Source organism: Ornithorhynchus anatinus, chromosome 5, assembly GCF_004115215.2.
Source record: "Ornithorhynchus anatinus isolate Pmale09 chromosome 5, mOrnAna1.pri.v4, whole genome shotgun sequence".
In the NCBI taxonomy this organism is placed as follows: Eukaryota; Metazoa; Chordata; class Mammalia; order Monotremata; family Ornithorhynchidae; genus Ornithorhynchus; species Ornithorhynchus anatinus.
The window spans coordinates 17331550-17345634 of record NC_041732.1 but is presented as its reverse complement, the minus strand read 5'-3'; the positions used below and the strand labels follow the sequence as shown (position 1 = coordinate 17345634).

General features: G+C 51.4%; 1 protein-coding gene across 1 annotated transcript in view; it reads right to left on the bottom strand.

The window, feature by feature from the left end:
* The window catches only part of BNC1 (basonuclin 1), a 39117-nt gene extending 36251 nt beyond the window's left edge, over positions 1 to 2866 (bottom strand). Inside the window, exon 1 of the mRNA XM_039912193.1 lies at positions 2802 to 2866. The gene's annotated coding sequence lies outside the window, so the exon portion shown is untranslated. The remainder of the gene's footprint in view (positions 1 to 2801) is intronic.
* Positions 2867 to 14085: the final 11219 nt, after the last annotated feature.

Sequence of the window (14085 nt, the reverse complement as noted above, 5' to 3'; positions counted from 1 at the left end):
GCTCTGCACAGGGTAAGCGCTCGATTAATATGATCGATGGCCAACTCCCCGCCTCAAGCGCTCACTGATTGACTGACGGCTGAAGGCTCAACTGAAGAATCCCAGCAGCGATGGGGGACATATGCCACCACTTGCAACAAACTCGCCCCATGCAAACCCTTTCCCCTCCCCAACACCATAAAGGGGCAGTCAGGTCCCAAGGAGGGGAGGGCTTGGGGTTTTTTTTTCTCCCTCCTCCCCCAGCCAGGATTTTCCTCTTCCAACTAGGGACGATTAGCTGCCATCCCCCCAACAGTGGCAGGCGGGCGGCCACAAAGAGAGGCAGTAAATGAGAAGAACATGTTACTACACTGCATTTTAGAAAGTTTGGCTCCGAGCTATGCGCTGATTAATATCAGATCTCCTCCCTTCCTTTGCCTCTTGACAATCTTGTCACATCTGGCTGACAAATCCTTACAAGCTTCTCCAAACCCCGGCTGGCCGAGATCTTGCTCCAGGGCTGGCTGGGAGGGCAGGCCCACCCCCTCTGCCACGCACGGCTGTGCCATCCCCGGGCTAATGAACGCCACCTCCCCGGCAGGTTGCAAGGAAGCCGGGCACCACCACCAGCCTCCACCTTTTATTTTATTTTGGCAACGGCATCCTGTCCCTTCTCCTCCCGCAAAGGAAGAGAGGCTCCCGAGGTGCAAAAAGCCAAGTAGGTGCATGCATTTTTGAAAAATAAAGAAATCCAACCTCCAGCCTGCCGGTCGTTTAAAGCCGCCTGCCTTTAAAGCCCATTTTTTTCTATTAAAAAGAGGACGAATAACCCCCCTTTCTCTCCGGCTTCGGGCTGCACGGCCTGGAAACGCGCACTTGCATCCCGCATCATGTGCATTCGGGAGAAATGGGTCTTTGAACGCAATCCCCACCGAAGGGCGACAGTCTAACCGCTCAACCGGTTTGCCTCTTGATTCTTTTCCCTTTTTTTTTTTTCGGTTTGGACTTTAGTTCGTTCTCGGTGGGGGCCCCTTCGGCCACGGGTAACGGGCGACCGTTCGGGGGTCCCGCTTTGTACGACCCCACACCCCGCTGCCGGGCTGGACCTGACAGCTGGGACTCTGTGATAGACACCATCCAAAAAACCGCCCGAAACGCACATTTTGCAGCCGAGGGGTCCCCCTCCAAGAGACCCCCTTTAGAGCCTCTAAATGCCCTTGCTTTTTTGGGGGGGGGGGTAAAACGAAGCGCGTAAAAAAGGGGGTGTGTCACCTCAAGATCCTCCGGACAAGTTTTCCCAGCCAAGTTGCCCCGCGGTGGCGACCTCCACTTTTGCAAAAACGCTGTGGCCCCGGACCCCGGGAGGTTGCAAATCAACTTTCTGGGTGTGTTTTCTTTTCTTGGTCGTTATTTACTGCCTTCCCCGGGGCGATTCGACCTTGTCGTCCGGTGGCGATTTACTGGGCGCCGGACGCTTCCAAACAACCGCCGACCATTAACGCCCGGGACCGCTCCGCTTTCTCGCAGCCGCCCGAGGTGCCGGCTTTTTGGACGACCGAGCCTATCTACTGAGCGCCTGCCGAGTGCAGACCGCCGCACTAGGCGCTTGGGACGGCACAAGCGAGGAATCGCATTTTTTGCGCGCTTGCCGTCTGCAAACACTGCCCTAACCGATTAGGAGAGTACGGTCGAGGAACCCGAATGATGGCGCGCTTGCCGAGTGCAGGGCGCTGCACTAAACGCTCGGGACACTACGGTCAAATGTATCGAGCGCTTGCCGGGTGCAAAGCACTGTACTAAGCAATTGGGCAGGACAATCCAAACTCGAATCTGGACCCCAAGTTCGTTGCGGGCAGGGAATGGGTCTGCTTATTGCTGTGCTGTCCTCTACCAGGCGCTTAGTACAGTGTCCTGCCCTCGGCACGCGCTCAATAAAGGCAGTTCGATCGACTGAGTCGAACTGATTGAGCCCTTACCGTGTGCCGAGCAAGGCGCTAAACGCTGGGAGAGCCCAATCGATTGCATTGGAAGGCTTGCCGTGTGCAGAACATTGCGCTGCGCGCTGGGAGAGGCCAATTAAAGGTACTTATTGAGTTCTGACCGTGCGCAGAGCGCTGAGATAAGCGCTTAGGAAACTACCCAAGGTATTTCCTAAGCGCTTATGGTGTGCCGAGCACTGTACTAAACGCCTGCGAGAGGACACGAGAAGCTAGTTGGCAGCCCTGCCCACGAGGAGTTTACGGTCTCGAGGGGGGAAAAAGGTCACTCCTTCATTCAGTCTTATTTATCGAGCGCTTAGCGTGTGCAGAACAATGTTCCAAGCGCTGGGGAGAGTAGTCACTCATCCAATCGTCCTTATCGAGCGCTTCGTGGGTGCAGAGCACTGTACTAAGCGCTTGGGAGAGCAGTCACTCATCCAATCGTATCTATCGAGCGGTTAGGGGGTGCAGAGCACTGTACTAAGCAGTTGGGAGAGCAGTCACTCATCCAATCGCCCTTATCGAGCGGTTAGGGGGTGCAGAGCACTGTACTAAGCGCTGGGGAGAGCAGTCACTCATCCAATCGTATTCACCGAGCGGTGAGGGGGTGCTGAGCACTGTACTAAGCGCTGGGGAGAGTAGTCACTCATCCAATCGTACTTATCGAGCGGTGAGTGGGTGCAGAGCACTGTACTAAGCGCTGGGGAGAGTCCGATACAACAACCAAGCCAACAGACGCATTCCCCGCCCGCAACGAGGCGCGCCTTGCCCGGGGGGTTGGGGAGGGGGTGGGAGGGGGTCCCGGGGCGTCCCGGCCCCCCGCCTCAACGTCCGCTCGCTTACCTCCGCCATCCTGAGGCTGCTTAGGTGCGGGGCGCGGCCGGGGGCCGGCAGGACCATCCCACTGCCCGCCCCCCCTGCCCGCCGCCGCCGCCGCCGCCGCCGCCGCCGTGTGAGGCCCGACCAGCTCTCGGGGTGATGTAGGCGGCGCCCGCAGCCCGGAGACCCCGCCCCGCGCCGCGCCGCACAGCGCCCAGCACAGCCCAGCACAGCGCCCAGCGCAGCCCAGCGCCCAGCCCAGCGCCCAGCCCAGCCCAGCGCAGCCCTCGCTCGGCCGAGCGCCCCCCTGCGGCCGCCCCCCGCCACTCCCCTCCCGCGCCCGAGCGCCCCCCTGCGGCCGCCCCCGTCCCCGCTCGCCCCCGCGCTCGAGCGCCCCCCTGCGGCCGCCCCCAGCCCCCCCCCCCCCGTGGCCGCCCTTTAATAATCGCGTTGGTATTTGTTAAGCGCTTACTATGTGCCGAGCACTGTCCTAAGCGCTGGGGGAGACCCAGGGTCACAAGGTCACGTGAGGCTCGCAGTCTTCATCCCCATTTTACAGATGAGGTCACTGAGGTACAGAGAAGTGAAGCGACTTGTCCACAGTCACACAGCTGCCAAGTGGCAGAGCGGGGATTCGAACCCCTGACCTCTGACTCCCAAGCCCGGGCTCTTTCCACTGAGCCACGCTGCTTTAATAATGATGTTGGTATTTGTTAAGTGCTTACTATGTGCCGAGCCCTGTCCTAAGCGCTGGGGGAGACCCAGGGTCATCAGGTTGTCCCAACGTGAGGCTCACAGTTAATCCCCATTTTACAGATGAGGTCACTGAAGCACAGAGAAGTCAAGTGACCTGCCCACAGTCACACAGCTGCCAAGTGGCAGAGCGGGGATTCCAACCCCTGACCTCTGACTCCCAAGACCGGGCTCTTTCCACTGAGCCATGCTGCTTTAATAATGATGTTGGTATTTGTTAAGCGCTTACTATGTGCAGAGCACTGTCCTAAGCGCTGGGGGAGACCCAGGGTCATCAGGTTGTCCCAACGTGAGGCTCACAGTTAATCCCCATTTTACAGATGAGGTCACTGAAGCACAGAGAAGTCAAGTGACTTGCCCACAGTCACACAGCTGACAAGTGGCAGAGCGGGGATTCGAACTCATGACCTCTGACTCCCAAGCGCAGGCTCTTTCCACTGAGCCACGCTGCTTTTCCCTCTCTCCCTAGTGCCCTTCCTCGGCTGCCTCCGGCACCCTCCTTGTCCCCCCGCTACCCTCCAACACCACCCTCAGCACCCCTCTTATCTGCCCCATCACCCTAGCACCCGAGAGTTATGGTATTTGGGAAGCACTTACTACTAAATGATGGTATTCGTTAAGCCCTTACTATGTGTCAAGCACTGTTCCAAGCACGGGGGGAGATAGAGAGTAATCAGGTTGTCCCATGTGGGGCTCACAGCTTTAAACCCCATTTTTATGGTATTTGTTAAGCACCTATTATGTGCCAAGCACTGTTCTAAACAATAATAGGTACAATAATAATAATAATAATAATGATGGCATTTGTTAAGCGCTTATTATGTGCAAAGTGTTGTTCTTACGGCTGCGGGGATACAAGGTGATCAGGTTGTCCCACGTGGAGCTCACAGTCTTCATCCCCATTTTACAGATGAGGTCAGTGAGGCCCAGAGAGGTGAAGTGGCTTGCCCAAAGTCACACAGCCGACAAGCAGCGGAGCAGGGATTTGAACCCATGACCTCTGACTCCCAAGCCCGGGCTCTTTCCACTGAGCCACGCTAGGTAATCAAGTTTTCCCATGTAGGACTCACTCATTTTACAGATGAGGTAACCGAGGGACAGAGAAGTTAAGTGGCTCGCCCTGGGTCACACAGCAGACAAGTGGCGGAGCTGGGATTAGAACCCACATCGTCTGTCTCCCAAGCCTGTGCTCTCGTGCCAGGCACTGTGTTAAGCACTGGGGTAGGTGGATACAGGTTTATCGGGTTGTCCACCTGCTCAGCCCCGGAGTCCCCCTGCGGCCTCCCCCAGCACCCTCCTCGTCCGCCCGCTCTCCCTCGCACCCCCTCCCCGCCTTGGTGACCCCCAGCAGCCCCTCTCGCCCCCCCGGCCCACCCCAGGAGGACGGATTGGAGGCCGCCTGCCCTTGCGCGTCCCCAGCGCTCCAGCTGTCCGGCGGGGCCGTGACACTCATCACTCACCGAGATGGGATCAAAAGGCGGCCCGGCCGGCTCACGCCGGGAGGGGGCAAGGAGATGCACCGGCTCCTCGGGCAGCAGCCCCCGGAGACACCGTAAATCAGGGCAGCTGGTCGCGGGGAGGCCCGTTCCCCAAGAATGCGGGCCGAAACGCCAGGAGCCCACCAGGTGTATCTGTGCTTGCCAGCCCCTTAAAACAAAAGGAAAAAAAAACACACATTCCTTCCTTCCTTCATTCATCCAATCGGATTTATTGAGCACTTGTGTGCACAGCACTGTAATAATAATGATAATGATGTTATTTGTTAAGCGCTTACTATGGACCAGGCACTGCACTAAAAGCTGGGGCGGGTACAACCAAATCAGGTTGGACACAGTCTCTGTCCCATGTGGGGTCCCGATCCCCATTTTACAGATGAGGTAACAGGCCCAGAGAAGTGAAGTGACTTGTCCAAGGTCACACAGCAGACAAGTGGTGGAGCCGGGATTAAAAATAAAGAAATAAGTGGCGGCATTTGTTAAGCGCTTACTATGTGCAAAGCACTGTTCTAAGCGCTGGGGGATACAAAGTGATCAGGTTGTCCCACGAGGGGCTCACAGTTTTAATCCCCATTTTACAGATGAGGTAACTGAGGCACAGAGGAGTTAAGTGACTTGCCCAAAGTCGCACAGCTGGCAAGCGGCGGAGCCGGAATTAGAACCCATGACCTCTGACTCCCAAGCCCGGGCTCCTTCCACTGAGCCACGCTGCTTCTCTATGTCCGTATCCGTAATTTATGTATTTATTTCTATTAATATCTGTTTCCTCATATACTATAAACGCATAGGCAGGAAATATGTCTACCAACTCTGTTGCATTGTCATCTCCCAAAAGGCTAAATATGTGTCATTTATTTGTTTATATGAATGTATCTGTAATTAATTTATTTCTATTAATATCCATCTTCCCCTCTAGACTGTAAACACACTATGGGTGGGAAATAGGTCTGTTGGTTGTTATATTGTCCTCTCAAAGCCTTATTCAAAACCTTACTGAAGGCACATCTCCTCCAGGAAGGCTTCCCTTACTGAGCCCTCCTCTTCTCCCACTCCCTTCTGTGCCGCTCTTACTCCTTCATTCATCTCTTCCTTCCCCATGGCACATATGTATATATCTGTAATTTACATATTTATATATCTATCTATTTATTTCTATTAATGACTGCCTCCCCCTCTAGACCGTGAGCTCACTGTGGGCCGGGAATGTTTGACGTTATACTGTATACTTCCAAACACTTAATACAATGCTCCGCACACAGTAAGTGCTCAATAAATACGATGGACTGACTGCTTAGTTCGACGCTTTGCACGCCGTAAGTGCTCAACAAATACGATTCATTGATTGATCTGAGTGCAGTCTTTTGGGCTTAAGATTCTGCTTTCACTTCCTCAAAGTGTAATCGTTTGAGCTAGAATTAGGCTAAAATGGTAGGGAAAGCAGCATGGCGTAGCGGATAAAGCATGGACCTGCGAGTCAAAAAGTCATGGGTTCTAATCCCGGCTGCACCACTTGTCTGCTGTGTGACCTCGTCACTTCACTTCTCTGGGCCTCAATTACTTCATCTGGAAAATGGGGATGAAGACTGTGAACCCCACATGGGAGAGGGACTGGGTCCAACTTGATTTACTTGTATCTGCCCCCGCACGCAAGTCCTCATTCATTCATCCATCCATTCATTCATTCAATAGTATTTGTTGAGCGCTTACTATGTGCAGAGCACCGTACTAAGCGCTTGGAATGTACAAATCAGCAACAGATACAGTCCCTGCCCACTGATGGGCTCACAGTCTAATCGGGAGAGACAGACAGACAAAAACAATAGCAGTAAATAGAATCAAGGGGATGTACATCTCATTAAAACAATAGCAATAAATAGAATCAAGGTGATGTACATCTCATTAACAAAATAAATAGGGTAATAAAAATATATAAATTGAATAAAAATAGTCCTCCCCACAGGAGAAGCAGCGGTGGCCTAGTGGCTAGAGCCCGGGCTTGGGAATCGGGTTGGATACAGTCCCTGTACTGCTTGGTTACAGGCTTCTTCGCCATTTTCTGGATGAGGTCACTGAAGCCCTGAGAAGTTAAGCGGCTTGCCCAAGGTCATACAGCAGACAAGTGGCGGAGCGAGGATTAGAACCCAGACCCTTCCAGAAACAACGGGGAGTTTGATTTTGGATCCGGCTCAGAGGAGGCCTTGTCCCATTCCCACTTGTCTCCTGGCTTTTCCTGGCTAGAAGGGGCTGACAGGAATTCCACTGAGCCAAAGGGGCAGGTAGCTTCTAACGAGGAGAGGCAAGGCTTGCTGTGTGTGCCATCTGGCATTAGATGCTGATTCATTCAGTTGTATTTATTGAATGCTTACTGTGTGCAAAGCACTGTACTAAGCGCTTGGGAAAGGACAATTCAACAACAAACTGGCACATTCTGTGCCCTCAACGAGTGTTGATCCTGTCAACATCTCCTTCGCCTTCAAGAGAGAAGAGGAAAAACCCTATAGCCACTTCTGGTCCTGGATTTTTATTCACATTTGTTTGTCAGGCTATACTGCCGCCCCCCCCCCCCCCCCCAAACCAGCCTGCTTGGGGGGCTCCCTCTCTAGACCGTCACCTCTTTGTGGGCTGGGAATGTGTCTGTTTATTGTTCTATCGTACTCTCCCAATTGCTTAGTTCAGTATGCAGTAAGTGCTCAATAAATAAGATTGACTGAGAAGGGCTTTCCTTCCCACGACTGAATATTTAACTCTCTGAGCAGAGGAAACGCCGAATCCTGGCTCTGCCATTTGTCTGCTGTGTGACCTTGGACAAGTCACTTCACTTCTCTAGGCCTTGGTTCCCTTATCTGTAAAATGGAGATTAAAACTGTGAGCCTCATGTGGGAACGGAGACTGCGTCCAAACCGATAACTTGTATCTACCCCAGTGCTTAGAACAGTGTCTGGCTTAACAAGTGCTTAACAAATACCACATATTGCTATCCTCTGGGCCTCAGTTCCTTATCTGTAAAATGGGGTTTAGAACTGTGAGCCCAGGGTGGGACAGGGTGTTGTCTTGTTTCTACCCCAGTGCTTAGTACAATGTTTGGCGCATAGTAAGCACTTGACAGATACCACAATTCTTTTCATTCTCGTCTTTTCCTCTCCTCCTTCTCCTTACTTCTCCTCCTCCTCCTTATTTCTTCTTCCTTCTTCTCCTCATCCTTCTTCTTCTCCTCCTTCCTTCTCCTCCTCCCTACTTCTCCTTTTATATCCAAAGGGGGGAAATATCTAGAGACCAAGTAAATACTGGTAACTCACTGAAGTCCCATAGATCAGACCACAGGCCCATGCATAGGAACCCAGAGGCCATCCAGGCAATCCCCCAACAGTTGGGCAGGGCTGCTCCAAAGCCATCTGGAAAGGTGGGTTGTCTTCCTTCCGTTTCCAGATCATTGGGATCAGAGATTTTATATCCCTTCACCAGAAGGTGTTCTGCTAATAATATTATTTATTTATAGTATTTATTGAGCGCTTACTATGTGCAGAGCACTGTACTAAGCGCTTGGGATGAACAAGTCGGCAACAGATAGAGACAGTCCCTGCCGTTTGACGGGCTTACAGTCTAATCGGGGGAGACGGACAGACAAGAACAATGGCACTAAACAGCGTCAAGGGGAAGAACATCTCGTAAAAACAATGGCGACTAAATAGAATCAAGGCGATGTACAATTCATTAACAAAATAAATAGGGTAACGAAAATATATACAGTTGAGTAACGAAAATATATACAGTTATCATTAATAATAATGATGGCATTTGTTAAGCACTTCTTATGTGCCAGGCACTGTACTAAGCGCTGGGGTAGAAACGAGCAAATTGGGTTGGACACGGTCCCTGTCCCATGTGGGGCTCACGGTCTTGATCCCCGTTTTATAGATGAGGTCACAGAGGCCCGGAGAAGTGATTTGCCCAAGGTCACACGCCAGACATGTGGCAGAACTGGGATTAGAACCCATGACCTTCTGACTTCCAGGCCTGGGCTCTATCCACTAGGCCATGCTGCTTATCAACTCAAGAGTCCAGGAATGCTGGCTCTGCAGAGAGGCACCACCCTCCCCCACCCCCACTGCTGCTGGATTGAATCCCGTCCTCCCACAGGAACAGGGCAGGAAGAAGCTTCCGGCTCAACTGGGCAAGTCACGTCACTTCTCTGGGCCCCGGTTCCCTCATCCGGAAAATGGGGATTAAGACTGGGAGCCCCAGGTGGGAAAGGGACAGTGTCCAACCCTATTTGCTTGTATCCACCCCAGCTCTTGGTACAGTGCCTGGCACATAGTAAGCGCTTAACAAGTGCTATAAAAAAAAAAACCCAAACCCTTCTAGAACCCTGGCAAAGTGGTGACTGTGGACTAGAGCCACCCTGCCTGGAGGCCTCAGGAACCTGGAATTTTATTTTGTTAGTGTCAGGGTTCCTAATTTAAGGTTTCTCTTCTATTGTTTTATTTCTTTTTTGTGCAGCTATTGCCAGTTCTCCCTGCTTGTCCCAGGGACCCTGCCTGGATTACTATCGGTTTTTTTAAATGGCATTTGTTGAGCTCTTTCTATGTACAAGTCACCTTACTAAGTGCCGGAGGAGATAGAAGCTAATCATGTAGGACACAGAACATGTCCCACACGGGACTCCCAGTCTTAATCCCTATTTTTACAGCTGAGGGAACAGGCCCAGAGAAGTGAAATGACTTGCCCAAGATCACAGCAGACAAGCGGCTGAGCCGGCACTAGAACCCAAGGCCCTTCTGATTCCCGGGCCCCTTATCCACTACCTCACTCTGCTCCTTTCCTCCTCCATCTGCATCCATCCTCTCTGACCCAAATCGCCTTCAGACCCAGTTTGATTCCCTTAGAAACATTTGAGAACAGGGCCTAAAGAGTATTTTCCAGGTCTTTTCTTTTTAATGGTATTTTTCAAGTGCTTACTATGTGCCAGGCATTGTATTAAGCACTGGGGTAGATACAAGCTAATTTGACTGGACACAGTCCTTGTCCCACATGGAGCTCACGGTCTTAATCCCTATTTTACAGATGAGATCACCCAGAGAAATAAAGTGTCTTATCCAAGGTCTTACAGCTGACCTGTGGCAGAGCCAGAATTAGAACCCAGGACTGTCCGACTCCCAGGCCGGTGTTCTTTCCTCTAGGTCACATTGCTTGATCTAGCAAGCTCCAAATAGAAGCTATTTTCCAGAAACAAAAACCATAAAGGTGGACTTATTCTGATATCTGGGGAAGAAAACTGGAGATTCGCTCTTGAAGCTACTCGCTACTCTCCTCCTGCAACCCAGCCCGCACACTTCACTCCTCTAATGCTAACTTTCTCCATGTGCCTGGATCTCGCCTATCTCATTGCCGACCCCTGGATGACATCCTGCCTCTGGCCTGCAACGCCCTCCCTCCTCAAATCTGACAATGACTCTCCCCTCCAACCCCTTCGAAGCCTTATTGAAGGCCCATCTCCTCCAAGAGGCCTTCCCTGACTAAGCCCCTCCTTTCCTCTTCTCCCACTCCCTTCTCCATCGTCCTGACTTGCTTTCTTGTCTCTTTCCCCCTCCCAGCCCCACAGCACTTATGTCCACATCTGTCATTTATTTATTTGTAATGATGTCTGGCTCCCCGCCTCTAGACTGTAAGCTCGTTGTGGACAAGGAGTGTGTCTTTTAACTGCTCTATTGTACTCTCCCCAGCACTTAGTACAGTGCTCTGCACAAAGTAAGCGCTCAACAAATAAGATTGAATGAATGAATGAAATCTTTCTTTCAGCTTGCAGCTTTTAAAAAGCACCTTCTGCCAAACGGCATAATAGAAAGACTTGGAAAAAGCATAATTGCTAACCTAAACTCTCCGGGACCTACTGGGTCGAGCCGTGGCTTCTTCTAACAACATATGTCTCCTACCCCAAATCAGTTCTGAGACTGCTACTTCCCAGAGGTGCGGCTTTTAATCCTCAATTTACAACACGTTTAAACAGGCAAGTTCTGTCTGTCACCAAGAGTTTAGTAATTAACCAAATATCCTCCCGCTAATGGTTTACCCAGATAGTGGGAAGCCAACGGAACGAAGTTCCGGGACATCAGGCCCGTTGGGTCTCGGCTGGGAACGTCTATCTTCCCGGCGGATGACCCGCACGATTATTAAAGCTCGCTCAGGCCTGGGGAATCGAAGAGGGAGCCAACTTCCCGACGGGTGGGAATCTCCCTGGGAAATATTTCAGGCTCCAGATCACATCCCTGCCTGCACCTCCCCTATTCTACCACATTCAGCAGGCATTATGTTTTTAAGATATTTGTGAAGCACTTACTACGTGCCAGACACCGTTCTAGGCTCTGGGATAGATCCAAACTAATCAGGTTGGACACAGTCCCTGTCCCACATGGGGCTCACTGTCAACCCCCATTTGACAGACAAGATCGCTGAGGCCCAGGAAGTGAATTGACTTGTCTAAGCCCACGCAGCATACAAGAGAAGAGGCATGGTCTAGCTGCTAGAGCCCGGGCCTGGGAGTCAGAGGACCTGGGTTCTAATTCCATCCCTGCTGCTTGTCTGCTGGGTGGTCTACAGTAAGTCGCTTTACTTCTCTGAGCCTCAGTTCCCTCACCTGCAAAATGGGGATGAAGACTGTGAGCCCCATGTGGGACGGAGACTATGTCCAATCTGATTAGCTTGTATCTGTCCCAGCACTTAGAACAGTACCTGGCACATAAAAAGCGCTTCAGAAATCGCAGTTATTTTTATTATAGCGGACAAGTGGCAGAGCCGGGATGAGAACCCAGGTCCTTCTGACTCCCGTGTCCGTCTCTATCTACTGGACCATACTGCTTCTCATTTGCAGGGCCTCTGGCAGCCTGCAAACTTTTTTTCTGCAGACTTGGAACACCCGGGTTTGAGGTGAACAGAAGCACAGTCAAGGATTGTCCCGGTAGCAGAGCCAGATGGGCTCAGATATTCACGAGGTTAGGCCGAGTGGGGTGTGGTGGGGAAGGGGACACGCCACACGACCACGCGGACGAAGACCTCGGTTCTAATCCCAGCTCCTTCACATGTTTGTTGTGTGACCTTGGGCAAGTCACTTCATTTCTCTCAGCCTCAGTTCCCTCATCTGGAAAATGGAGATTTAGAGAGTGAGTCCCATGTGGGACCTGGACTGCGTCCAACCTCCTTAACTTGCAGCTACTCCAGCGCTTAGAACAGTGCCTGGTACATAGTAAACACTTTAACCAATACCATTAAAAAAAATCCCCAAACCCTTAATTCTCTGCCCCCTTTCTCCTGGCCAAAAAGGAGGAGAAGAGGAAGTTCCACCCATGTTTTAATGTGATTTTTCTTTTGCATTCTTTCATTCTTCACCACCTGCACCTCCATTATGAAACTCCTTCTGATTGCCAATAATTTCTACAGCAGTAATGGGGCTCATTAAATAGTAGCCTACAAACTACATCCAGGTGACAGGAGGGCAGGAAGGGTAAGATATTAATCAATCGATGGTATTTATTGAGCGCTGTGCGGTACTCTGTGCGGAGGCCTGTACTTGGAAGGTTGCAATAGAGAAAGTAGATGAAAATCGCCATCTCAAGGAGATGTCAGTCTAGCGGGGGAGACATTGCTAAAATAAATTTCAGGTAAGGGATGTAAGCACTTTTGCAATGGAAATGGGGGGAGTTCTTTTCATGCATTTATGGTATTTGTAAAGTGCTTACTGTGTGCCAGACACTGTACTAAGCACTGGGATAGATACAAGCTAGTCAAGTTGGACCCAGTCCACGTCTCACATGAAGCTCATGGTCTTAATTCCCGTTTTACAGATGAGGTCCTGGAGGCCCAGAGAAGTGAAACGACTTGTCCAAAGTCTTACAGCAGACAAGTTGTGGAGCCAGGAATAGAACTTAGGTCATACTGACTCCCAGGCCTGTGTTCTGTCCACTAGGCCATGCTACTTCTCAGCTGTGTTCTTCAAATGGCTTAATTCAGGAAAAGGGGTTGTAGAAAGCATGCTCTTCCCCTGCTTCTGGCTTCCTCTCAGGACTGGGCTTTCATTTATTAAGATTTTTACTAACTCTTCCCTCTTTAATGGCATTTAAGTGCTTTTTATGAATCAAGCACTGTTCTAAGCACTGGGGCAGTTGCAAATTAATTAATTCTGACAGAAGTCCCTGTCCCACATGGAGCTCAGAGTAGGCGGGGGAACAGGAATTTAATCCCCGTTTTACAGTCGAGGGAAACAGCATGCCCTAATGGATAGAGCACGAGCCTGGAAGTCAGAGGTAATGGATTCCAATATCGGCTTCACTGTTTGTCTGCTATGTGGCTTTGGGCAAGTCACTTCATTTCTCTGGGCCTTAGTTACCTCATCTGTAAAATGGGGACTGAGACTGTGAGTCCCACATGGGACAGGGACTGTGTCCAACCTAATTAGCTTGTATCTGCCCAGCACTTAGAACAGTACTTGCCCTATAGTAAGCGCTTAACAAATACCGTCATTATTACCATCATTATTCTCTGTGCCTCAGTTACCTCCTCTGTAAAATGGGGATGAAGACTGTGAGCCCCATGCAGGACAGGAACTGTTGTCCAACCCGTTTTGCTCTCATCTACCCCAGTCCTTAGTACAGTACCTGGCACAAAGTAAGTGCTTTTCAAATACCACGACGTTTTTTTTCTTTTCTGAGGCACAGAGGAGTGAAGTGACCTGCCCAAGGTCACCCAGCCAGCAACTGGCCGAGCTGGGATGAGAACCCAGGTCCTTCTGACTCCGAGGCCCCTGTTCTATCCACTAAACCATGCTGCTCCTTCACTGCCTACGATCGCCACGCCCGGACCGTACCCCTTCCGATTGAGGGCGTTGGGGACGGTGAGCACCGTCACTGCCCAGAAAAGGTGGCGTCCCTGGCATCACGGGGTCGGCCGGATGCGGAGTCAATCCGCCGGCACTGGGCGAGGCTGGCACCGGCTGGTGACGTGGGTGCTGGAGGCACTCTGTTTTGGAGAGGTCTTTCCTCACCGGAGTAGTGGTTTTGCAGTCAGACAGT